This window comes from Phascolarctos cinereus, unplaced genomic scaffold (genome assembly GCF_003287225.1).
Source record: "Phascolarctos cinereus isolate Bilbo 61053 unplaced genomic scaffold, phaCin_HiC Scaffold_5;HRSCAF=322, whole genome shotgun sequence".
NCBI classification, from domain to species: Eukaryota; Metazoa; Chordata; class Mammalia; order Diprotodontia; family Phascolarctidae; genus Phascolarctos; species Phascolarctos cinereus.
In genome coordinates this window covers 423,506,776-423,533,829 of record NW_027555958.1, presented here as the reverse complement: position 1 = coordinate 423,533,829, position 27,054 = coordinate 423,506,776, and the positions used below count along the sequence as shown (strand labels likewise).

Genomic DNA, 27,054 nt, shown 5'->3' with positions numbered 1-27,054 from the left:
CCAAGAACCCTTGTATCTCTAAATTTTATGATAGTTCTGCCCCCAAAGTTTAGAAAAATAAGTCTAGTCCCTCTTTCAAATGATGGTTCTTAGAAAGCTATTTTGTAAACCATCCCCCAACCCCATACACCCAAGTGTTCTCCTCTCCAGCCTGAACATTCCTCATTGCTTCAAATGCCCTTCATGTGGTACTCTTTCACATCCCCAAGCCATTCTCATCATTCATTTCTTCAAGCCAAAAGCTCTAGATGGTCAATGTCCTTTCCAAAATGCAGCACCCATAACTGGATAAAAGACTATGGATCTGGTCTGTAACAGTGCACAATACAATGTCCTTGTTCTGAACACTATGCTTCTATTAATACAAACTTCCTCTCAGAATCTCTTTCACGTTTTGTTTATCATCTTCCTTTCTTTGCTTTCTACTGCCTACAGTTTATCAAAAAGCACCTAGTAGCTTCAATGAGTGCCATTTAGCACCACTGGCTACTCTAAATCCTAAAAAGCTTATCTACAACTACAACAAACTATGTTGTGAGATTGTACTGTAATTAGAGGGATTTGACTAGATAATCTCCAAGTTTCATCGCAGATCAGAAATTCTATGAAGTAAGAAAGAAAAATAAAAGATTCTTGAAAAAGAGTTGTACTAGTTGCAATCTCCATGAAGACAAAAACCGTGTCATTCTTTTTTAAAATTTATATCTCCAGTCCCGAGCGCAATGTATGGCATTCATAGGCACTTGTATTTGTTGACTTTAATTGGTTGGGAATTAGAAGACCTGCGTTCCAGGCCTTGTTCTTCCACCAATTCATTGTGTGACTTCAGGAAGGTTATTTCTCCTATCTGAGACTCAGTTTGCTTATCTGAAAAAAATTAATGGATTGGACAATATGAACACATAGGTCTCTCAAAACATTAACATTTTACGATTCAAACATGCTAGAATTCTAGAATGGGGAGTTTTGATTTGCCAGCAAATTATTTCCACCCTCTCCACTAGGGGGCCATATAACAACACTCATCCACTCAACATCCACCTGTCATTGACAGCTAAGATCATCCAGACACAATCAAGTACTGGCTATAGGCCAAAGCTGTCGATCAGAGAAATCTGCTGCTGGGAGTCTGAGAGGCCACGTAGTTACTGCACGTGGAGGAGAAAGGGCAGGAGAAGAGGACACAAAAGACTTGGGGCCACTGAAAACATCCCTTCTGGTCAGAGACATCATGCAAGTTTTTCAGATCTCATAAGGTCCTTGTCCTTGAGGCTGAGCCAACACTCTCATAATGTGTTCAGTCCTGGAAGTGGTGGGAAAGTCTGTAGGGACAATAGAAGGGGCAGTATCTTCTATGGCGGGCAGAGCTTCATGACTCCATAATGGTGAGAAAATGGAGAACAATAGGTAGCTGGCAGAAAATCCTCTCTCCTGTGGATCTTGGTGGACTGTATACAAGCAAGGATATACAATGGGATTGAAGGAGTGGGTGACAGATCTGGTTTGCATAATGCCTGCGTGTCCGTCCCTGTACTGGTCGTTTTGGGAGCATTAGACCTTGCTCAGGAGCAAAGTGATGAATTTCACCCATCGGCCAACAAAAGTAAAACCATGATTTTTAGCAAGTGCATTTAAAGTAAATTATGGCCGATTTGTTTTAAAGTAGTGGGCTGAATTTTATTCTGTCTTTAAAATCATTGATTTTCATATGTTATTCTACTCATATACAAAACGTTATAGTAATCCATAATCATAAAGAATATATGCCCATTAAAAACTCTTATACTATGCCTATTTAATTCAATTCAGCAGATTAAATGATAACATTAACTTCAGATGAATCTGTATAGCTTTTTTGTGTACCACTTTTAGCCAAACGCTGTCACCTCTTTCACAGTTCATCATGGGAAAGAAAGACAGACAAACTTGAAACGTTGAGATGTTTCAACTCAAACAGAAATAGAGACCTCCCTTCATTTGGGCAATTATAGCTAGTCCAAACCAAGGAAAACATTGACATTAGCCAACTAATGTTGACATTAGCCACATTCTCTGCTAAAAGTCTAATGTATGTTCAGAAAATCAACTAGTGCCCTGCTCGTGCCAACAGCCATTATTTAACTTATTCCAATATTATCTGGTAAACAGATCATTTTTCCCATGTGACCCAGAATTTTATAATGAGGAAAAAAAATACTGTCATATACAGAAAATTACACCTAGGGAGTTAAATCAAATCACCCCCAAATCATATAGCAGCCAGAATTAGAGCCTAGTTGTCCTGCCTCTCAAGTCCATTGTTCTCCATGCATCATTCTTAGTAGCCTGTTTAATGCTGCTACTGCTGGCCACCATCAATAGGGCAGGAGCTTTGACCCCTTTCTCTAGATATCTGGATGGGCAGACCAATGCATGTATTTACAAGATGGTGAGCTGGAAGCTAGAGCTTCAGTTAGTGGCCATAGACTATGAAAACATGTAAAGGCAACTGGTCTATACAAAGATAGGAATCTCTAACTTCAGTGCCATGTTCCAACCAAAGGAGTTAATAAACAATGAGTCTATGTTTATGTCCATATGCATGTACATGTGTGTGCATAAACCACTCCTGTTCCTCCTGCATAGGATCTCTTTTTTCTTCTTTCCTATACCTCCCCCCTGCCAACATCCAGAAGACTGCCTATTAACAAGTTCAAAGAGTTTAAGAATTCCAGGAAACCCTGGATTCTAATGGCCCATGGATGAGGTGACACAACACATAATATAGTCTTTCCCTATTGTCGCACAAACATACAAAAAATGGTATGAAACATAAAACAGACATGCAGAAAATGTATTTTCTTTTCAGGGGGCTAAAGATTTAGTTTCCTTTGAAAATGTCAGTTTTCCTTTCCCTTCATCATCATTACCCTCCTGGGACCCTCCTAACCATACCCAGCAGACAAAAGAGCAGGGGGGAAATAGGGTATTTTTAGCTGATATTCTGGGCACCGATTCCTTTTGTTCCACAATTTTTGGCTTGACTGGATGGCAAGTGGCCAATACAATGTATAGTCTTACAAAGAATGTATGTTTTCGTGTGTGTGTGTGTGTGTGTGTGTGTGTGTGTGTGTGTGTGTGTTATACTGGGAAGACAAGGCTATTACAGCATTTTTGATGAGAAAGCTCTTGGGACCCCTTGAGGAAGCATTGCTAGGTTCCCATGTCATCCTCTTTGTTGTTGTCTCTATCACTTCTCATTATTGTTATTGTGTGGTAGGTCAATAACACGCTGTTGTCATAACTTCTGATACTAAAAACACCCTGATTCTCCACTTCTAGGAACCTCTGAAATCTGGGAAGGGAGAAAATCCCCCAATGCTTGCTCCAGTAGGTGAAAGGAGTCAAATTCTTCCACTAAGAAGTAAAACCCTCCACGAGGGCTTCCTTGGGGAAGATTTATAACTCTTTGACCTCTGATCTTGGGGACAGAGAATAATGATGAATATTTAGAATTTCTGGAATGCTTTTAATTCAAGGAAGTGGAAACTCTTGAAGTTATCAGAAAAATAATGATAACAATAGTAACTAACATTTATGTAGTGTTGGGCATCAAAACATCCTTTTGAAGTAGGTTGCAGCAAGTATTGTTACCCCATTTTACAAATGGTAAAACTGAGTGAACCGAGGGCTGACACGCCTTCTACAATATCTTAGAATGAGTCAGTAGGGACACTGCAGTTATAACCCAGGTGTCCTGAAAATCCAGGACTCTTTCCCATTTAGCTGTGAGATTGCCACTATTGTGGATTAGATTTAAGGTTTCTAGACATCTTTATTTAAATCAAGACCCAGGTGGAAGTGTTGGTTAGGGTGGGAAGTGATCTCTTTTGATAATACTCTTAGACCCTTCCCCATGACTTCCCCAACCAGGCAAAAATAATTGTCATCACAATTTTTTTTCTACAAAATACCTTGCATGACCTAACTCTGAAGTCCTCTTCATACTGCATTGTTGTCCTGGCTTGGGAGATTTGGAGATAAGCAGAGAAAGAAGCTGAAGGAAAAAAAATGTAAGCTCTTTGGATGAATGAATGAAAATATTAAGCATTAACTATGTACAAAGATTCATCTTTGTACTTGAATTCCCAGTGCCTACCACAGGACTCTGAAGATAGTAGGTACTTAACAAATACACACTAAATTTGAATAAGAGCTGGCCAGCTGCTCTGCTGCCTAATACCAGAGCTCTGAAAATTCAAGGTACCTGATGCTGCAACAGTACAACCTCTTAACTCCAGGTAGGGGCCATAGAATCTAGAACTAGAACCTTGGAAATCATCTCGTCCAACCCCACTATTTTATAACTGAGGAAATGGGGACACAGAGAAGTGAATATAACTTGCCTAGGATTTAAACACACAGCTAATTAGTAACAGAGCCTGTGTTTGAACCCAGTTTTTTAAATTTCAAATCCAATGCCCTTTCTCAATATAAGGTCCAATCATTAATCTAGGTTTATGAGATAACGACACTCAGCCCTGGTGGAAGGGGCAGAAAGAGCTTCTTGTGCAAAAGGCATGATAAAATGTTCTAATAATGATCAACAAGACAGCAAGCATTTATGAAGTGATTACTACGTGCTAGGCACTGTACTAAGTACTGAGGATACAAATAAAAGCCAAAAACAAACAAACAAAGATAGTCCCTGCCCTCAAGAAATTTAAATTCTAATGCAGGAAGACAACACATCAAAGAGAGCTGAACAGAGAGAGGGAGAGACAGAGACAGAGGCACAGAAAGATAGAGACAGAGTGGGAAGGGAGGGAAAGAAAAAGAGAAGGTAGGAAGGAAAGAAAGGAAGGAGGAAGGGAGGAAGGAAAGAAGGAAGGAAAGGGAGGGAGGGAAAGAGGGATGGAAGAGGAGAGAGAGGGAGGGAAGAAGGATAGGAGGAGGTGCTCATCATGAGACACAGGCTAAGTTAGTTCCAGACAACATCAGCCCTGGAACTTACACTGAAGCAAGGAAGGAATATTGTGTGGAGATGGAAAAACCAGGGGGAATGGTGGCAAGTGTGTTGTGCCAGCCAACCAGCCGCCCAGCTAAACCACATCACTCATGTCCAAGTCTGGGATGCGCTTTTCTGCCTGGCTTCTCTTCCCATGGCTCTCCTCCCTATATCCAGCTCCATTCAGAGGATTAGAGAACAGGGAGAGACATGAAGAGAAAGAGAACCACAAAAAAACTCTGAGAAATAGGATGCTTGCTTCGGAATCAGCAACATTCTCTGCAGACAAACATACATACACATGCATTATTGCGCACACATTTGGAAACCATCCCTCAGGCCAGCAATTGCTAACCATTTTGGATGCAAGACAGCTGATTGTTGTTGGTTTTCTTTCACAATACTCCCCTTCCAGAAGTTTTTTTGGGAATTGTCCAACACTCCTCAAAATAATTGGTAACACACAGGGAAAGGGATGTGCTAATTAAAGTTTAACAATCAGCTCTTTGAAAAAATAGAAACACAACACATTTTTAAGTTTATTCCATATTTTTAAGGGCAGCTATGTGACACAGTGGATAGAGCATTGGGCCCAGAGGCAGGAAGATTAATCTTCCCAAGTGCAAATCTGGCCTCAGATACTTACTAGGTGTGTGACCCTGGGTGGGTCATTTAACCCAGTTTACTTATCTATAAAATGAGCTGGAGAAGAAAATGGCAAATCACTCCAGTATCTCTGCCAAGAAAACTCCAAACAGGGTCACGAAGATTCAGACACAAATGAAACAACTGAAGTACAAATTATTTTTAACATAATTTTCTTAAATCTAGATAATTAACAAAAACAATAAATCAAGCTCTGATTTGTAGAATCTATTGACAGCTGAGATGTAAATACTCACACTGGAAATTTTATAATCAGCTCTCATGAGCTAGCCAGAGCTGGTGAGGCAGGGGTATCATAAACTAGACTTGGAGCTCCCTGATCCAAAGCATTACAATACAGATTTCCTACCACCTGAGGCTATTAAAAATCCTAGTGGGTCGGGTCAGGACAAACTTCAACAATCTGCTGGTCAGATGCATCTGCTCTTTCTAAGTATAAGCAAGGGCCTGAGGAACTATGGGATCATGAAGAAGGAGAAATGATAGTCACCTTAGTCCACCCCATTCATTTTATAGATGAGAGAAATGATTCTGAGAAAGGGGGAGTGATTTACTCGAGGTCACGTAGTTATCAAGTCACAGACATTTTTGACTTTAAATACAGAGCTGCCTAGAAGCAGCCAGGCGGCAGAGTGATGACCTAGAAAGAAGATGAGCCCAAATCCTGCCTCAAACACTTACTAGCTGTGTGACTGGAGGCAAGTCATTTAACCTCTCTCTGACTCAGTTTCCTCAACTATAAAATGGTTGGGGGTGAGTAATAATAGTATCTACCTCTCAGGGTTGTTGTGAGGATCAAATGAGGTAATATTTGTAAAGCACTTAGCTCTGTGCTTGCAACAAAATAGGCATTTAATAAATGCTTCCTTCTTTCTCTCCTTCCTTCTTTCCTTCCTTCCTTCCTCCCTTCCCTCTTTTCTCCCTTCTTCCTTCCTTCCCTACTTTCATCCTTCTTTCAATTCTTCTTTCCTCCCATCTTCTCTCCTTTCCTTTCTTCCTTCCCTCCTTCCCTTCTTTCCTTCCAAGAATGGACTTGAATGTATAGCCTAGAACCAAAGAATATCCAGAACCAAGAAGCTACTCCAGAACCCGATAGGTTCCCAGGAGCATATTCAAACGTAATCATAGCTCACAAGACACGCTCTTTGAACTTGAGCCAAAGCAAAGTCTTTCCCTAAATTCCTTACAATTCTGAGGCCAGAAGTTTCTTCCAGCTACTTTAATTCAGGCAGCAAAAATATTGCCCTTTTCCTTTTTGCATCAAGAATGCAACCAGGGAAGCTCTTGGCAGTCAGGACTTGGTGGAAGAATAGGAAGAACTTGAAATGGGGCTGCCTTCTGGCTCTCCTGTCATCCCCTCCAATTCCTCTCTTCATTTCTTACTATGAAGAGCTTATCTGAGTTCACAAAGACAGTCTCATGGAGTAGTGGATTAATATGCAAAAGGTTTTTTTTCATTGTATTAGGAACACCCCACCAAGCCTCAAACAGCTGCCAACCTGCATCATGGGATTTGGAGCTAGTAGGGGTCTTAAAGATGAGGAAACTGGTGAAATAATTCAGCCAAGGTCACACGAGCAGTAAATGGCAGATTTGAATGGATTCAAATGGATTTGAATTCAGGATTAATGTACACTCACCACCACCCTATGCCTCCCCCACACATACATAAACACACATGCATACACACAGAGACACATGTACACACATGTACACAGGCATACATACATGCCTTCACAGGTACATACATGCAGTCTTTTTTCCCAGAGAGGCTATTTTCACCAAGCAGAAAACTGGAAGAAAATTTTTTGCTAATGACAGAGACATTTAACATTGGTGGAACCATGCTGTTAATGGTCCATTCCTTAGGAGGACTGTAGTTAGCTTTGGAGAAAGGAAAGAAGAAAAGGCATTTTCTTGACAGCAGCCCTTATTCCTTCACTCTATCCATCTTACAGATGCTCTGTGCACAGGGCAGGATGGGGTAAGAAAGCATTGATAGCTCCTCACAACTCACAGACACAACAACTGAAGCAATTTCAAAAGCTCCTGCCAAATCACCCTTCCTGAGTCACTGTATTCTGGGTTTTTCCACTCTAGGCCACCCATGATATACCTCATGTGAAGCTCCTAAGGGACAGAGCATAGGAGTGGCAAGTTATGGGGCCAGATTTCACTAAATGGCTCATGCACTCTCTCTCTCTTCTCTCTCTCTCTCTCTCTCTCTCTCTCTCTCTTCTGTCTCTCTCTCTCTCCTCACAGGACACAAAGCCCAGGGAAGTGAAAGAACTTGGCCAATAATCCAACAATTTACAAGCTCTGAAAAGGTCTGTTTCCTTCATTGGTAAAAATGAGGATCTGAATATTGATCATTAAATATTCTGAAATCTTGATAAATAAATAGAGGCCCATTTTGGTTATTTCATTGTCTTGCTGGGAGAATATGTGGCTTTTTAATATTGGCCTGGACCTTTGATTTAATTTATGTAGATAATTCCCAGTGAAAAAACTCCCTCTACTGTGCTAATGCAGATTGGTTCCTCTGCTGAAATCAACAATCTTAAAGATAAGATGCTTGAGGCCATGATAAGTAAGATGTCTTACCCAGGCTCACACAGGGCATTCAGAGTCAAGACTTAAACCCAGGTCTTTCTGACTCTGAGTCAGGATCTGCTTATCCTTCCCACTCTCACTTGAGCCATCTTATCTAGTCCTCCTCCCCTCCTGCTTGGACTATTATAACAGCTGCCCAGCTGGTCATCTAGCCTCCAGACCCTTCCTACCAAAGTCTATTGTTCATATCACTATCGTGGTAATGGTTTTCCATTCTGACCATGTTACTCAGAGCTCTAATGGTAAAATGGGTTACTTATGTGCCATTACTGATGGAGTGGTATGGGGGGTGATCCTAGAACTTTGAACTTCTACTTAAAAACCCTCCAACAACTCCAATTTCCTACCCGATAAAGTAAAAACTCTTTATTTTGGCATTCAAGGCCTTACAGAGTCTGGCTCCAACCTAGCTTTCTAGTTGTAGTCCACCTTGCATCTTATATTTCACCCAGACTGGAATGCTTATCATTTGACTTTCTTCATAGATTAGCGAGAGTATTTTAAATAACTACAATATAATTTACAAAATACATAAAAATTCATGCCTTTTGCCCCATATGTGGAATGCATTTCTCACTCATCTTTTTCTGTTAAATTTCCTATTTCATTTGACTTGCTTCATGGATTTCTTTCCCTACAGCTGAAAATGAAATCTCTTTCCCCAAATTTCTTAGAATACTTTGTCTAGAACTCTATTCTGAATCTATCACATTCTGCTTTATATGATAATAATGATTCAATAGCATTTATATAACATGTGATTGTTATTGTTGTTCAGTTATATCCGACTCTTTGTGATACCATTTTGGAGTTTTCTTGGCAAAGGTGCTGCAGTGGTTTGCCATTTCTTTCTCCAGCTCGTTTTACTCTATCAGTGGCTCTATCCACTGCGCCACCCAGCCGCCAAGAGCAAAGCACTTTGCAAAAAAATTATCTCATTTAATCTTCATAACAACAACCTGGAAGATAGGTGCTATTATTACTTCCATTTAACAGATGAGGTAACTGAGGCAGAGAAAAGGTAAGTGACTTGCCCAGCATCACGCAGGTAATAAGTATCTGAAGCAGGATTTGAACTGATGTCTTCAGGATCCCCAGTCCTGCATTCTATCCATTGTGCCACCATATACAGGGTAGCTAGGTGGCACAGTGGATAAAGTGACTGCCTGGAGTCAGGAAGACTTAACTACCTGTGTGACCCTGGGCAAGTCACTTAACCCTATTTGCTTCAGTTTCCCCATCTGTAAAATGAGCTGTAAAAGGGAGTGGTAAACCGCTCCAGTATCTTTGCCAAGAAAAACCCAAAATGGCATCATGCATGAAGAGTTGGAAAAAACTGAACAACAACAACAAAATTATGAGCCTATAATATATATATATATATATATATATATATATATATATATATATATATATATATAATAATAAACCAACCCTCTTGGTGATCTCCTTGAATGAAAGAACTGTGTATAACTCATATCTGTATCCTTTACAATGTGTCTTGCACATAGCAGGTAGTTAAGAAACATTTTTGAATTTAATTGAATACTTGAAGCAATTTTGTTTTAATCAGTTGCAATATCTGCAGGGATAGATTTAGATCCGAAAAGGACCTTTGGAAGTCATCTGTCCTCTAGTCCAATCCCCTCATTTTACAAATGATAAAACAAAGGGAGGGCAAAAGGAGGTGAAATGTTTTGGCCAGGATCACAAAAGTACTAAGTGGCAGGGCCAGGTTTTGAACCTGGAACCTCTGACTCTATATCCAGTTTTCTTTCTAGTGGATCACAGCTGTGTGGATAGACTTGTAGGAAGGCAGCAGGAAGGGGTCCAGGGGTGAGCTAGGTGACAGAAGGGAATGAGCTATGAATTCCTAGCAAACCATAAAATGGAGAATACTCAAGCATGAAATTGACAGTTGCTGTTGGCTTAGCAGATCCGAAGTAAACACACCCACACATGAAGCCAAATTGCCCTGAAAACCCCTGTGAAGAATAAACAGACCATCCTGAGACAGCACATGCAGTAGTGGAAAAAAATGCTCCACTTGGAGTCTTGGGTTCTAGTCCTGGCATGCTGACAATGGCTAAGCTGTGTGATCATGAACAAGTCACTTAATTTCTCTGAGCCTCAATGGCCTCACCTGTAAAATGGAGATAACAGCGCTCCTGCTCCATAAATCACACAGCTATTGTGAGGCTCAAATGAGTGAATATAAAGAGCTTTGTAACCATAAACTGCTATAAATGTCAGCTATTATTATCGGCAGGAAGCATGGCTATTAGAAGACCCATTTATAATCCCACTTACCTTTTTAGCTCTGCTTCACAGGGGAACATTTTGCCAGGGAAGCCAATAGAATAAAAACCTGTCTTCTAAGTATAACAAGGAATGTGATGGAAGGCATGAATGTGGGAATTGAATGTGAATTCTTAGGCCAAAGGATGTGTACCAAGGACTGGGAATCTTCTGAACTTCTCAGTGACTAAATAAAATAAACAACTAACCAAAAATAGGGATATCTTGTAGAGCCAAGGGCACCAACCTCTAAGACCAGGACACAGACACAAGTTCACTGACAGAGTAGACCCTAAGACTGCATGAAGTCTCTTCTGAATAGCCCAGACTCATTACCTCATTCCTGAGCTAAGCCACCACTGCCTTGCCAAGAGCTACCCAGAGATGATTTCCTGTTTCATCATTTACTCCCATTATCTCACCAAGTGCACTTCAGTCCTTTTGAGGCTTTGAGATAAAAGAAGGCTAGATAATGGGTCTAGACTATATTTGGAGATTGCTTCAAGAGGGTGTTATCAATCCGAGGGCTGGGGGCAAGAGAGCTTAGAAATGGTCCTGCTGAGATCCGGCTACCCAAAGGTCTATTTGATTGGATCCATGTTTTCATTTTCACAATAGAGAGTGCAAGGTCAGAGTTCAGCAAACTAATAGAATAAATGTGGGAACTGTCCCTGCAACAATGGAAGTTGGGATTTTAGGTCTCACCATCGACCTGCCCTGATGACCCTTTAGATAGAAGACAGGATCGCCCTCTAGTGCCCTAACCTCCATTCCAGCAATGGGCTCGATCTCACACCAGCTAATCACGTCTTAGGTAGGAGTCCAAGCAGGCTAATGAGAGCTCTGAGCCATGGACATAAGCAATCACAGCTGCATGTGATTTGAGATGATGAAATAATGATGACTGCATTGAATGCATCTAAGAAACCCAAACTAAAGTGTGAAAGTAAGGCTGCTGTCTTTAGGACACAACTGAATCAATCATGGTATTTTACTTCTAGGAAATAACAGGAAAGGAATAAAAGCCTATTAATGCCATCACAGCAGGGAAATGGGCAAAAGTGTGAATATCGAATACAGCTATTGTAAGGATCCCACTAAAGGAGGGGCCCTGTTGTATTTGTGCATGTATACATTTATTTAGTGCCTGTGATGAACAAGGCACTGTACTACATGCATTCCAGATCACTATTTTATTGTTTGATTTGCAAAACTTTTATTTTTTAATTTGCAAAAAAAAAATTAATTTTTAATTTGTGAGAGATGAGGGAGACTTTTCTGGTGTATTTATTTGGGAGACTAAAATTACCACCTAAATGGTTCTGGAGAAAGAGTATGACAGGAAGAAAGAAGAGAAAAAGATCTCTGGCACTGTAGAAGATTGCCCAAATACAATGCCTGTATTCCCACTTGGAAGACCCTTCAGTCTCTTCTCCACATACCAAAATCACCTAGTGATTTGTCTAGCAGGAGTGGAGAGCCTGCAGCTTCAAAGTCACATGTAGCCCTCTAGGTCCTCAAGTGCAACCCTTTGATGGAACCCAAACTTCACAGAACAAATTCCTTTGTTAAGGGTATTTGTTCTGTGAAGTCTGGATTCAGTCAAAGGGCCTCACTTGAGGACCTAGAGAGTTACATGTGGCCCCAGGATTCCCCACCACTCCAAGGCATACAATTAGTGGAAAGTTTTTGTCTCCTTATCAAGCTCTCCGGCCCTAAGTAAGTTATTTGTTCTTTCTAGGGCTAAGTTTTTTCACCTGTAAAATAACTTGGAAAGTTTCTTCTTCCTCTAAGGCTCTATAATTCCATCCTTCCAGTCCCACCTCCTCCTCCATGAAGTCTTCCCTGCTGCTCTAGGCATTCTAGATCACAACTAAATCCTTTACCCTCTAAATTCCTCTAGTACTCTTTCTTTGTGCCAATATTTTAGTAAGAAGAGCTCACACTCCTACGCATTTTACAATTTTCAAAGTAATTTCATTTATTACATTTGGATTTCATTATAGCCCTGTGTGGAAGACTGGGCAAGTATTATTATTTCTGTTTTACAGCTGAGGAAACTGAAGTTAAATAATTTGCTAGCTAAAGGACCCACGGCTAGCAAGATGGGGATGCAAAGCTAGAACCCGGATCCTTCTTCTTACTCCTAGCCCAATATCCAGTATGCCCTTCCATCTTTTAATCCATATCTTTAGACATGTCCTGTCCTGAGACCTCTCTTATTATTGTTGTCCCATCCTATTATTTAACCTTTTTACATGTGAATGTCTTGCCGGTCTGATTAGATTGTAAGATCCTTGAGGGCAAAGGAGATGTGCTATTTTTTTGCATTCCTGAATAGCATGCAAAATGATGCCATCACAGTACACCCTCAATAGATATTTGCGGCATAGATACATGATCCACCAGTCCCTCCTTGTTTATCACAACACTCCTCATGCTTCAACTGCTTTGTCTTTAGGGGTGCAAATAAATAGAACAGGATTGTGATATTCAACCACTGTGATTCTTGGTAGCTTTTCTGTATCTCTGTAGCATGGTGGGTAGTTAGAGATGTCCTACAAAATGTAGGCTGGGGAAATTGTTACAATGCCATGCTGATAGACAGGTTTTGGGTGACAAACTCCAGCTATTCTCTGATTCAATCCAATTCTATTCAATTTAACAGTTATTTATTTCACTGGAAAAGTCCAAGCTACCTCAAGGGTCATTGAAGAAATGCCTTATTACCCTTTGGGAAAAAATATCAGAGTGGGATGGGCAACCAGAAATCCAGATCTTGCTGCTTATATGTCATTAAAATAGGGTCTGAGGAATTTAAAAACTGAAGCTTTCACTCAAGGGGCTAATTAGGTGCATACTCAGCTTATGTCAAACATAAAGACAGCTCACCAGGTAAGACTCATCTGTATACTCCTTGTTTTAGTCAACAAATAATTGAAAGCATGTACAAGTATCATAGAATAATAGAATTCTAGATTTGGAAGTAACCCCAAGCAGTTAGGTAGTCCAATCCCAATACAATCATGAATTTATTGAATTTATTTTAAATTTATTTAAGACTGACTGGTGGCAGGGAGAATATCACAACCAAGAATCCATCTCTCTAGCATTTCCAAACTCCCTAGCTGTCTCTCAATATACCACATTAATTACAAACATTTTAAATATATAGAATATTTCATATATATATATATATATATATATATATATATATATATATATATATAGTATAGAGAACATTTTTAAATATACAGAATCATTTATTGAGATAGTAGATACTTTTGAAGTTATCTACCCCAATGTCCTTAATTTACAGTCAAAGAAACTGAGACCCAAAAAGACAAAGCAATTCACTAAAGGTCATACAGAGAATGAGCAGCAGAGCCAAGATTTGAACCCTGTTCCTCAGACTCCATATCCAATGCTCTTTCTACTGCATGACAGAAGATTATATTGGACCTCAGACAGGGAAAGGTCTGAGACAGATATGTTCTTCCTGGACACATCTGGATAGTTGAAGACAACAGCAGGACTATTTTATCAGAGTTTTTGTCAGAAATCTGGGTACTTGGTTTCTATACCAGAGCAGCAACCATGGCTGGGAACCATGTGCCACACTTCTCAAGACAGAAAACCTCTGGGCACAGTTGGAAGGGAGCATCCAAGCTTGCTGCTCATGTTGGCCAGATAAACGTGCTTTCAGAAAGATGGTTCACCAACTAAGGAAATAGCGTTTTTCTTCCTGATCCTAGGAGAGGTTTCAAGACCCTTGACACCCCTGATTGATCACTCTTTCTCTCACCAAATGCCCTGATGCCCACACTTAAACTGGACAAGCCTTCTGCTAGTTAAGCAGAGGGGAATGACATCCCTAGTGCTCTCTCTGCCAGATACTTGGAGTCTATCATGCTTTACAGACACAAAAACAAATTCCACCATATGTTAAAGTTAATTGCAAACATTTGCTGCTGAAAAGAGTTCCATTTTTCAAGAGCCCATGGAGATCCGGTTACAGCAGTGGCTGAAGCATCAGCCAACCTCACATGCTCATTTAAAGTGGCAGGACCAGTGTTCTGGTGGCACGTATGACAGAGGAAGGATCGTCTTGCTCCAAAACTTACTCCCATTATGCAAGTTTAGAGCTTGGCTCTTCAATTTTGCAATCCTTCCATCAACACTAGCCTAGGAACAATGTGGAGGAGTTGGGTAGTGGTGGGAAAAAACGGGGATGATGGAAGGTGGAGAGACGGGGATAGAAAGGGAAGTCAGCTGGCTGTGTTCCACTGTCCGGTGAGTGCTGAAATAAGACGGCACAGGGAACCACGATGACCCCATGAGGCCCAGAGAAATCAGACTAGATTGCCAGGGGTCTGTGCAAGGATCTCTGAGTGATAGTTATTGATGGTGTGGTTTAGGAAGAGGCCAGTCGAGGGAAGCTCGGACTCACAAACCCACTTAGCTTAGAATCCAATCTTAGGATGTCACAAAACATAGAGAAGTCGGGGAGGAGGGGGAGGAAGAGAAGGAATGGCATTTGAAACTCCAAGGATAATTCTGCCCTGGGCAACAAGGAGGAGATACCTTAATGAGCACATCTGGAGAGTAGATTTCTTTGACTGTGATACCAAGAGGGAGAAATAACCATTTAGAATTCCTAAGTTGTTATTCTCGCGCATCACCCAAGCAACTCCAGAACAAAGAATTTCACAGGGTCTTACATGGTGATTTCCCCCAACTGCAGCTTTAGATACCAAAGGGCCAAGCCTGGGTCTGGCAGTCAGCAGCCTGGGATGGGATGCTTGAACGTGGGAGTATAATGCTGAGGTTTTATTATGGGTTCTAGTCTCGGCTCTGCTCCTAATCTCCTATGCAACCTAGTCAAGTCAACCTCTTCTACACCTCATTTTCTTCCTCTGTAAAATGGAGGGGTTGGACTACATGACCTCTAAGGCCCTTCCAGTTCAAAATTCTCTAAATCTGTGTGCTTCATTGAATGTGTTTCTCAGGCACCTGCCTGACTCAAGCCATCATCGCTGTAAACAGCTCAAGTGTGAGTCTGGTTGACAAGGAGAGACCCTGCAGGGAAAGGCAGATGGAAGAGCAACAAGTGTGGCAAACACAATAACCGCCCCTCCTGGCAGTGCGTGGGATGTCCATTGCTTGACCGTCCCAAGGACAGCTTTTGCTTGTGACCAGTGCTCAAGGCACTGCCAGCAACCCATTTGCCCTCTCAGCCAAGCCTGCATGTGGGAAATCACACTGCCTGGGATGTCACCTCCAGATAAGGAGGAGGAAATCCTTATTGGCATGAATGTCAGGGAAGCAGCAGAATCCAAATGTCCAGAGCCCTGCCTGGGCTATGTTTCAGAAAAACCTTGATTCCCAGGCTGTGTCTGCATGATGCTCAAACATCTGGTAAATTCAGACTCTGCAATCAAAGGAAGGACTGATTCAGTGGGGATGGGGCGGGGGCTAAAGCAGGCAATAAAACTAACATAATGTAGATAAGGAATGCACTTGGAATCAATGGATCTGAATTTGAGTTTTGGCTTTACCATCTAGCAACTGTGTGACCTTGGGCAAGTCACTTGATTTCTGGAAGAGCAGTTTCCTCATTTATAAAATGGGCATAATCATATCAGTTCAACCTGCCTCAAAGGAGTGTTCTTAGGATTAAGGGAGAGGGGGTAGGGGAAAAATAACATTTATCAAGTGCCCATTATGTGTCAGGCACTGTACTAAGGGTTTTACAAATATTATCTCATTCTGATTATCTCACAACAACCATAAAAGGTGGGCACCATTATTATTTCCATTTACAGTTAAGGAATTGAGGCATATAGTGGTTACATGACTTGCCCAGGATTACATGGCTAGTAAGTTTCATTTGAACTGAGGTCCTCCTGACTCTAATCCCCAGCAGTCTATCCACTGTGCCATCTAGCTGCCTCTCAAATAAAGTTATGCATTTAAAGTGTTTTACAAGGAAAATGTTTTATATCAATGTGTCATTATTAGCAATCATAATCCAATAATTCATAGAATGTAGAACTGGAATAGCTCTTACAGAAAAGTTAATCCAACCCCCTTAATTCACAGATGTCAAGTGACTTTGCCAGGGTCATACTTAATACCATACATTTAGAGCTGGAGAGAAGCTCAGAGGTCATCTAGTACAGTAACATCATTTGTACAAATGGGGAAATGGTGGCACAGAGAGGTTCAATAGCTGGTTTCATATTAGATAACTCATAAAATTTGCAAAGCATTTTACATAATTTGATCTTCACAACAACCCTGTGAGGTAGGTGCCATTATTATCCCCATTTTACAGATGGGGAAACTGAGGTTGAACCCATGGAGGTGACTTACCCAAGGTCACATGGCAGGAAAATCTCTGAGGCAGGATTCACACTCAGGTCTTTTGTGACTCTAAGTCAAGCACTCTAACCACTAAGCCAATTGCCTAGAGATATGGAATCTATATAGAAACCCCTTTAACTTCCCTCCAGATTCCTCTTAAGCCTCTCATAGTCCTCATTTATTTTCTCTTCCTTCCTCCCAGTCTCAGAAGAGGTGGCTCTCCTCTCTCATTTCCTCCATTATCCCTTCCAACAATCATACCCTCTTGCTCATGCGTCTAAGTCTCTCTCTCCTCCCAGCCTGTACATATGCTCCCATCTTACCCATTTTAAATAAACAACTTTCCCTTGATTATATCACAATCCTCCCTCACATTATCCTTTTCTCTTTGTTGTTGAGTTATTTTCCTGTCCAACCCTTCGTGACCCCATTTAGGGTTTTCTTGGCAAAGATACTGGAATGATTTTCCATTTCCTTCTCCAGATCATTTTACAAATGGGGAAACTGAGGCAAACAAGGTTAAGTGACTTGCCCAGGGTCACACAACTAGTAGGTGCCTGAGGCTGAATTTGAACTCAGGTTTTCCTAACTATAGGCCCTGCGCTCTATCCGTTGAGCCATCTGCCTGCTTTTTTCTCAACTGCTCCTTATTGCCAAACACCTAAAAACAATAGCCCAGACTTGCTGCTCCCTCTTCCTCTCTATCATTCACTCTTCAAACCCTTTTAATCTGCCTTCCACCAGTCTATCATAACAGCTTCCTCCAATGTCATTAACAACTTCCTCATTGAGAAAGTCAATGACACTTTGTTTCTGTTTTCAATCTCCTTAACTTCTTAGTAGCATATCACACTGCGCCTCCTCCATGCTCCCTGCCTTCATATTCTCCCCTCTTCTGGATTCGGTGGCACTGCTTTCTCATGACTCTTCTCTTCTCTGCCTGACGATTCCTCCCAAGTCTCTTTTGTTGCTTTCTCCCCTGTTCTCTAAAAGCAGCCCTGCTTAATTTCCACTCCACGGGATAACTTGCCTTCCCTCTCAGGATAAACCTATCACCTGACATCTCATCACTGCGAGGAATGGATAATCTGCACTTTCGGAACTCATCCTCAGTTGCTTCTCCCCTCAGGTTGCCGCTGGGTGTGGAAGGTGGAGCACTAAATTCCTCCCAAAGCCTTCCTTTATAGAGGCCTCACAGCCTTCCTGCTAATTCAATTCTCCATCAGCAGCTCTGCTTGGTTTCCGTTCCATGGAATAACATGCCCCTGTGCCAGGTAACCTCTATTTCCCCACCCACCCCCACATTTTCAGTCTCCTTTTTTTGGGGTTGCCTTCCCCATTAGACTGTAAGCTCCCTGAGGGCAGGGACTGTATTTTTTCCACTTGTATCCCCAGTGCTTAGCATGGTTCCTGGTACCTAGTAGGCACTTAATAAACAGTTACTGGTTTGAAATTAATTTATCAAATTGAATTAAATCCTAATGTTTCCTTAAATATGGGTATTGCCCAATGTTCTTTCCTTGTCCCCCCCCCAGATAGCCTCTATTCCTTGATGATCTTCTGCTTCCATGACTCTAATTATCACCTCTAAGAAGAAAACTCCCAACTCTGTATTTTAGCCCCAACCTCCCAACTTCTCCTCATAACTACAGTTCCACATTTCCGACTGCCCTCTGGCTGACTCTGCCTGTAGATGTCCCACTGGCACCTCAGACTCAACATATCGAAAACAGAATTCCTCTGCTTTTCTCAAATCTTCCCCTCCCCCAACTTTTTTTTTTCTATTTAGACTGGCAGCACCACATCATCTTTATAGTAACCTAGCTTTGTAATCTCAGTAATTTTTACTCTTGGAAAATTGTTGAATTTGGAGTCAGTGGATCTGGATTCAAATCCCAGCTGTGTTACTAATTATCTAGGTGACCTTGAGCATATCATGTTACTTCTTTGTGTCTTAGTTCCTCACCTGTGAAATTATGGGTTTGAATTAAATGTCCTTTAAGGTTCTTTCCAGTTCTAACCTATGACCCAGTTTTTCTTCTTCCTCACCCCACAAATACACTGTTTATTCTGCCTTCAAAAATCTCTCTTTTTTATATCCTTTTTCCCATGCCCACTATAGACACCTTAGAGGATTGTGCTTAATTTAATTGGAAGAACACCTCTAGTGCAGTGCCCTAGAGGTCCTTGGCCTTATGCTGCTGCATATTCTCATCAATGATTTGAATAAATGAGTCTATAGCATGCTTACTAATTTTACAGATATTAGAAAGTTGGGAGAAATACCTAATACTTTGAGTAACAAGATCAGAATCCTACAAATTTTTGACACATTAAAAGCATGGGTCAAATTTAATAAATTAGCATTTGCTATGCGTAAATATAAAGCCTACAACTGGGCTTTAACTATACAAGTACAGTAAAGACGCAAGATGGTACAGTGGATAGAACGCCATGGTCAGGAAGATCTGAGTCCATCTCCTAATTCTCACGTAGCCAGGTGACCATGGGCAAGTCACTTCGCCTCTAGGAACCAGTTTCCTAATCCTAATCATAACCCTAACCCTAAAATGTGATATTAGTGCCTGCCTGGCAGAGTTATCTAGAAACTCTCTGTAATGCAATGTGCTTTAGAAGCTTTAAAGTGCTATTAAATATTAATTATTAGGCAATTACTATACGTCTATTGAATCAATGAATAAATATTTCCCCCTAAATAATCAAACATTTATAGCACTCATGATAAGTAATAATTAGCACTTATATAGCATTTTAAGGTTTGCAAATCATTTTGCAAATATTACCTCCTTGCAACAACCCGAGAGGCAAGTGCTATTATTATCCCCATACTGGGGCAGACAGAGGGTAAGTGACTTGCCCAGGGTCACAAAGCTAGTAAACATTTGAGGCTGGATTTGAACTAGGGTCTTCCTGATTCAAGATGCAGCCTCTATCTATGAGCTCCTCTTGTTACCTTTTTAACTTAATATATTCAAGGGTGCTCTGAGTGAGCGACTAGATAAGGCAGTTCTTGTTTAACTGACAAACCTGATCTGTTTTTCCATTTACATTTTGTTCAGCTAACAAATCTGATCTATTATTCCACCTAGCTGTCTTATTTCATATATATGTGCATGTGAATGTGTGTATAGTAAAGTACTATTCTAGGTCTGTGTACTTTGCACATAGAAAGAATTTTTTAAAAAATTTATTGAATAAATGATACCAAGAAACACATATAAATATATATTACCTGCTCTTAACTAGTTTATAATCAAGAGAGATAGGACATGTGTACATGAACGGTACAAGTAACAGTACAGTGCCTGACACATAGTAGGTACTTAATAAATGTTTATTTACTGACATTACAAGAATTTAGTATCTCAAGATTATCATACAGGAGATTCATAAGTTAATAAATTCATGATTAATTGTCAAGTGACTGGTACAAAATAATAAGTTCTGGTTTCATACACTTATGGTTTATCCTCCCAAATGGATTATAAAGTCTTTGAGGGGAAGGACCAAGTTTCAGATTTTTCTCACAACCCCTATGATGTGCTGGATACATAGTAGCTGGTCCAAAAAATGCTTGTTGATTGATTGAAATCATCTCACTAAATTATGCCTCAGTTTCCCCATTTGCCCCACAGAGAGAAAAAAATACCTGGCCCCAGACCCCGTTCCTCAGAGGCTATAAAATCCAGAAGCAATTGTCGTGGAATGTAGGATGCTAAGAATCCAAGAAATTTTAAAAGAATAATAGCTATAAGAATTTGGAACTATCTGAATCCAATCTACTATTAGAGTAGGGATACAATTCTTAACTGAATCATGCAGTTCTTTATTTCCCAGTTTAAACAGTAAGTATTATTGTCATTCCATACCAGAGACCGTCAATATAACACTGATGTATGTGTCTATACTGTGGAACACTTTATATGTGAGACCAGGTATGTGACGAGTGTCACTTGGAGTCAGTTGCGTGTGGTTAATTTCTCCCTCTTCCTGATCCAGGGAGCAGTGATGATACCTTATAATCAGTTTCTCTTGTTACCTTTTTAAAGCAATGTATTCAAGGCTGCTCTGAGTGGAGGAATAAATAAATGAACAGTTCTTATTCACCCAACAAACCTGATCTATTTAAACCCATGAAAAAAAAAATAAAGGGATAATTATTCACTTTATTAAGATCAAATGAGACATAAAACTGGGAGAAGAATGTTTGACATTTTGGAGGTACCATAGTAAATGAGGATGTCTGATAGACTATATACTATTTGAAGGCAGAGACATTTTCACTTTTAGTTTTGTATCCCCAGTGCCTTGACATATTTCCTGACGCATAGGTGATGCTTACTTAATAAGCACTTGCTGATTGATTCTCCCATACTGAGTCCAAGTGGAAAAAGTATTCCCTACAGATGATGAGCTCCTCTGGATGATCCAGTTTGGGGATGCCACTGTGATGGTTGCATCCAACTCCAGAATAGTTCAGACCTTCCTAAGTGAGATGTATTGTCCTTCATAAGAATTCAGTCTAACTAACCACAAAGGGGAAAAAAAAGGAGTGGATGAAAAATGTCTGTTGTTCATATAAAGATATTTCAGCTGAATGAATTTTGAAAAACACAGTAGATAATAAACTGATCCTAGAATTGAAAGAGAAGGAATTGGAGGGGAGGAGGAGGGGATTGTATTTGTAGAATTGTGAAATGTCTTTAATGACCTCAAGCTTTTCCCTGAGATAAAACAGATGAGACATTTTAACACTAATATCCTTCTGGTAGTACCATATGAAAGTAGAACATGGATAGGCATTCCAAATCCCAAGAAGGGCAGGTAGGTGGCTCAGTGGATAGAGTGCTGAGCCTAGAGTCAGGAAGACCTGACTCGGACACTTACCAGCTGTGTGATCCTGGGCAAGTCATTTACTTTTGTTTGCTTCAGTTTCCTCATTTGTAAAATGGGCTGGAGAAGGAAATGGCAAACCACCCAAGCATCTTTGCCAAGAAAACCCTAAAGGGGATTAAGAAGAGTCAGAGAGGATTGAAACAGCTGAACAACAACAGTCTTAGGAGTATCACGACTGTAGGTCACCCAAAGGTGGACATGACTAGGCTTACAATTGAAGAAGTATAAAAAGATAACAGAAAAGAGACATGTGACCAGAAAAGGGGATGGGCAGATCTCTTTAGAGAGTGAGGCATGTACTCCATTGAGGTTATACTCCATTGGAACCTACAAAGTGTCAAGAGACTGAGAGGAAGGTGTCTAATTTATTGGATGAGCTCCCTTTGGAAAACCAATGGAAGAGCATGAACAAGAGTCACACAAAGCAGACAATCATCAATGGGCTGTGATCTACTCCATCTACAACAAGGAAATCACAGACACTTCAAAATCCCGAAGGAATAGTCACTTTGTTAAAAAAAAATCTTATTCACTATATTGAAAAGATTTGTTATTGTTCAGTCGTTTCAGTCCCATCTGACTCTTTGTGACCCCATTTGGGGTTTTCCTGGCAAAGATACTGGAGCAGTTTGCCATTTCCTTTTCCAGTTCACTTCATAGGTGAGGAAACTGATACAAACAGGGTTAAGTGACTTGCCCAGGGTTACACAGCTAGTAAATGTCTGGAGTCAGATTTGAACTTAGGAAGATGAGTCTTCCTGACTCCAGGCCCAGCGCTCTATCCACTGTGCCCCCAGCTGCCCCATATTGAAAAATGCACTTAAGAATTTCCTTTAGTAAATAATTATCCTCCTGGTGCATTGAAAATATCGCTATACTTATTTTTATAATAATTTGATTTTCACCAAGTTTTAGAAATAGACTGATTTGCATGAAGAAATGTGGCTGGATCACAACAAGGTTAAACTAAGTCAATGCAGAGTCCCAGAAGAGCTATAGAAACAGATAATTAAGGTCACAAAGTAGGTGGATACACAAGCAGTTTGCGTGGGGTAGATCTAGAAAAGGGAAAGTAACTAATGTAGAGTTTGTTTTCATTTGGCTTACATAGTCCTTATCCAACCTCATTGTAAACTTTAAGCTTATGTAGGAGTCAAGAGTCAGAATGGGCTTCTCTGAGGGGCGTGGATTTAGACATGCATTTAAGTTTCCTAGGCCTCAGTTTCCACGTCTGTAAGATCTTCAAGATCTTGTCTGTACTAGGTTATTGGTGATTTAGAGCTGGAGGGGATCTTAGAGATTATCTAGGTAAATCTCTTCATTACAGATGAAGAAACTGAGGCCCAGAGAGGGGAAATTTGCCCAAGGTCACACAGCTATGAAGCCTCAAAGTTGGGATTTGACACCAGGTCCTGAGTCCCCAGCCAGCACTCTTTCCATTATACCATGTTGCCTCCAAAAAAGATTGGACTCTATCTCCAAGGAATCTCCCAATCTATGCCCTAGGCAAAATGGGAAAAGAACTCCCATTACAATGCACAACCTAGGGTCCAAGATGCTACTGTAGGTCAAGTGTCAAAGATGATCCAGGAGGAAGAGGAGAGCTCCCACTCTCAGCCCTCTATTCAATATACTTCAATCCAATGAGTATTTATTGGGAAGTAAATATGTTTGGAGTGTCCAGGCAGGATTCAGAACAGCATAGTGGGTAGAGTGTTAGACTTAGAGTCAAGAGGACCTGATTTGGAATTCTGCCTTGGTCATTTACTAACTGCATGAACCTGGGCAAGTCACTTATGTCAAACTGTAAGCATTTATTAAGGATCTCCTATGCCAAGTATTATGCTAGGTGATAGGGATATAAATACAAAGAATGAGTGGTTACTATTGTCAAGAAACTTCTGTTCTATGGGAGTTCATGGCCTTCTACAGTCCCTTCCATCTCAAAATCTGATCCTATGAACTTATATCCCTGCAATTCTCCTACCCTTCCCCCTACTCCATAGAAGGTAAATATTGGTCAGACCATTCCTTCAGAATGTGGATAGGACCAGACACATGGTAAGCAGTGGCATGAACCAAGGTGATGAGGTACCCCAGTTTAGGGCTGAAGATGTAACCAAGGTGAGACCTTCCCCTCCACTTAGTAGTCTTCATAGATTGCATATTGAGAGACAGTCTTGCTTGGGTCTTGGGGTGTGTGTGTGTGTGTGTGTGTGTGTGTGTGTGTGTGTGTGTGTGTTACATATAAGTGTTAAACAGCTCACCTTAAGAGTTTTAGCACATGGATTTTTCATCTCAATGTCAGCCAGCCTCATCTGGTCTCCAGAGATGGTGAATACATGTGCACCAGGGCACAGTCATGAGTTAATGTAAGTAATAGGGATTTTTTTGGTTGTTCCAGAGACAAAGCTGGAAGTTGGCCCAACAGCTGGCTGAAGGTACGATTGCAAAGCTGTTCCGACATCCCCTCGCTTTCTTTAGGGAGCTGCCTTCACATCAGCAACGATGCTCATTTGTTGAGGGCCCCCTCATGTGCTAGGCACTGTGCAGAACAAATAGAAAAATAGCACCTGCCACCTGGGAGCTTTCACTCTTAATAATGTAAAGTAGACAAGCACAAAACATTTTCTTTTAAAGGCTTTAAGATCTGGGTCTGTAGACTTAGGAGCCTATAGATCATGGTGTCTTTCTAAGAATAGAGAAAGAATCAAAAACAGCCTTGGTTTCATCTATTTTCCAAAATCTGTATCCTTGGGGTTTGTATTTAGCACAAGTCAAACAGAGGAGGTAGATCTGATGATCAGTCATGTCACACATAAAGAGCTGTGTGAGATGGTATCCACCCACAGGCTCATAGCTATTTAGCCCCTTGACACTTGATGGCACTCTGGGCATGGAGGTTATGAAGGTAATGTACAATGGAATCAGAGGTTGAGACGACCCTAAAGACAGCACGTGGGTCCCCATGTGTCCCCAACAATGCAGAGAGGAAGGTTGTAACATTGATCTTGCCTCTGTCCCTGTACTTGGACTTTCGAGTTAGTTAGGAATATTCTACTTAAGTCCTACTTTAAAAATAATAATAAATAACATCCCTGCACGCACATACACATACACACACACACAACCATATTGTAGCATGATTCACACTTAATAGATTAGGAATGGAAGAAAACTTGGGAATAACCACAGAAATAAAATTCAAACCCATAATTGGTGACAGATGTTGCCGACGTTGATCAGTCAAGGAATCAAGGATGTCCCTGTCCAGAGAAGGTCCGTAAGGCTTGATTTTTTTGATTTTTCATAGCATCTGACAGCTTAGAGTCCTAAAAGGAGTTTACACCAGGCAAATAACTTGCTTCTGGGTTTTCGCTGTTAGCTTGTTTAGCCCTGTGGTCTAATACACTCATGGAAATTATTCATTAGCAAGTGTGAATCGTACCCCAACAACAACAGACTGCCTTCATCCACAGTGCCAAATGAAGTGCCAACATGAACTGCTCATTAGGATTTGTGAGAAAAACTCAAATAAAAATGCCAATATCACAGCAATCCTGACTGTTGCTAATAGCAGGAGAGGGGTGGGGAACTTCCTTCCAAGTGACTGGGATTAAACACTGGTTCAATTTCCCCATTATAGATTCTATGCTTAGATGTAAGAATTACTTGCCCCTCCTCCTCCTCCACCTCCCACACTCTCCCTTTCTCTTCTCTTACAGGTGCCCAACTCCTCAGCAAGAGTCTCTCTCGTTCCCTTTATATGATAAGTCCAGAGGCCAAACAAACACAGAGTAATCCGTCTCTGGGGAAAAAGGAGCTTTTATGCAGGCAGCTAAGTCAAATGCTCTTCTCCAGCCCCTTGTAAGCTGGGGGTGGGGTAAAAGAGTAGATGCAAGAGAATGATAAGGGGAGAACACAATCGGCAGAATTTTGCTTCAGTCCCTCTGGTTTCTTAAAATTTTTATAGGGCTGCTGGGGGGAGGGAGTGTGTGTGCATGTGTGTGTTCCTCCCTCTGAGTTTGAACATAAGCCAACTCACAGAACAAGAGCAGGCTGGGGCTAGGCATGAAGGTAACCACAATTCTGTTTGGGAGCGGTGCACTGAGGTTTTAGAACGAGAAGCCAAGGAATGAGTGATGGGCTTCGGAGATGAGATGCACACACCAGAGATCGGGGAGAAGGAGACTGAGGGGAGGAAGAAGGGGGATGAGGAAAGGAGAAAGAGTGGGGGCAGGAAAGAGGGAGCAGGAAAGAGGTCATGGAAGAGAGGAGGAAAATCAGAAAGAGTCAAAGGGAATCGTCCCCAGACAACAGACTTGAGAATGCATTTTCTGTCTTTCCTCTCAAACTTGAACTCCCAGGTCACAAAATATTGCGTAAACCTCTCTGTCTTATGCTGCTAAACCAGAAGTCTTAGACTCTAGGGGGAGACAACTCCTTTTTGAGCCTGTCAAGAATTAAAACACAGGCCCTGGAAAGGAAGGAGCTATTCCGATGTAAAATGACTCTAACCCTGTGTGAGATAAAGGACTGACTGCACCCAATCCTTATCTTCCACTACAAAGGAGAGATGCAAGTTGCAGCTGTACCAGCAGAAGAGGCACATCTGTGGACCTCAGGGAACAGAGCTATAACTAAGAATTCTTCTACGTGGGCAGGAGGGAGGGAATGGGGAAGGAGGAAGGTTGATCTTGGGTTGTGTGAAGAAAAGAGGCCCACAATGACAGAGAGGACAGTCCAGCCATAGATGCAGTTGTCCTTGGTGAGGGAGTACCCTAACTCCAAGAGAATTGGTTCTACATATTCATGGAGATGAGGGAAAAGAAGTCTAGGGGAGGGGTGCCATGTATGTTCTAGGACCTAAGGCAGCTGAAAGAATGGGACCATGCCACATTCACAGGTCAGTAAAGGCCAAGATGCCTAAGGACAGCACAAGAAGAACAAAGAGTAGTTTCCTCGCCCTGGTTATAGCTACAGTAAGAAAAATTATCATATGGGCACAGGTTCCATGTACTGTGGTTAATCAATCAACAATCATTTTTTAAATGTTTGCTAAAGACAGGGCACTGCATTAGGTGCTGGACTTTTGTAATGGACTGAGAGGCAGATAAAAACTTGAGGCCATGATGATCATACTTTCATCTCGCCACTAACATGACCTTGTTTAAGTCACAAAACCTTATTATCCCTGAATGTTATCC

The 27,054-nt window shown here is 41.1% G+C and overlaps 1 protein-coding gene and 1 long non-coding RNA gene across 2 annotated transcripts in view; both read right to left on the bottom strand.

The window, feature by feature from the left end:
* Positions 1-27,054, bottom strand: part of LMX1A (LIM homeobox transcription factor 1 alpha) — a 194,705-nt gene that overhangs the window by 61,389 nt on the left and 106,262 nt on the right. The window lies entirely within an intron of this gene.
* On the bottom strand, positions 719-15,221 carry LOC110210013 (uncharacterized). The gene is made up of 3 exons (XR_002324996.1): positions 15,149-15,221; positions 3,954-4,036; positions 719-867 (listed from the first exon to the last, which is right to left on the bottom strand). It is a non-coding gene; the product is annotated as an uncharacterized LOC110210013 (long non-coding RNA).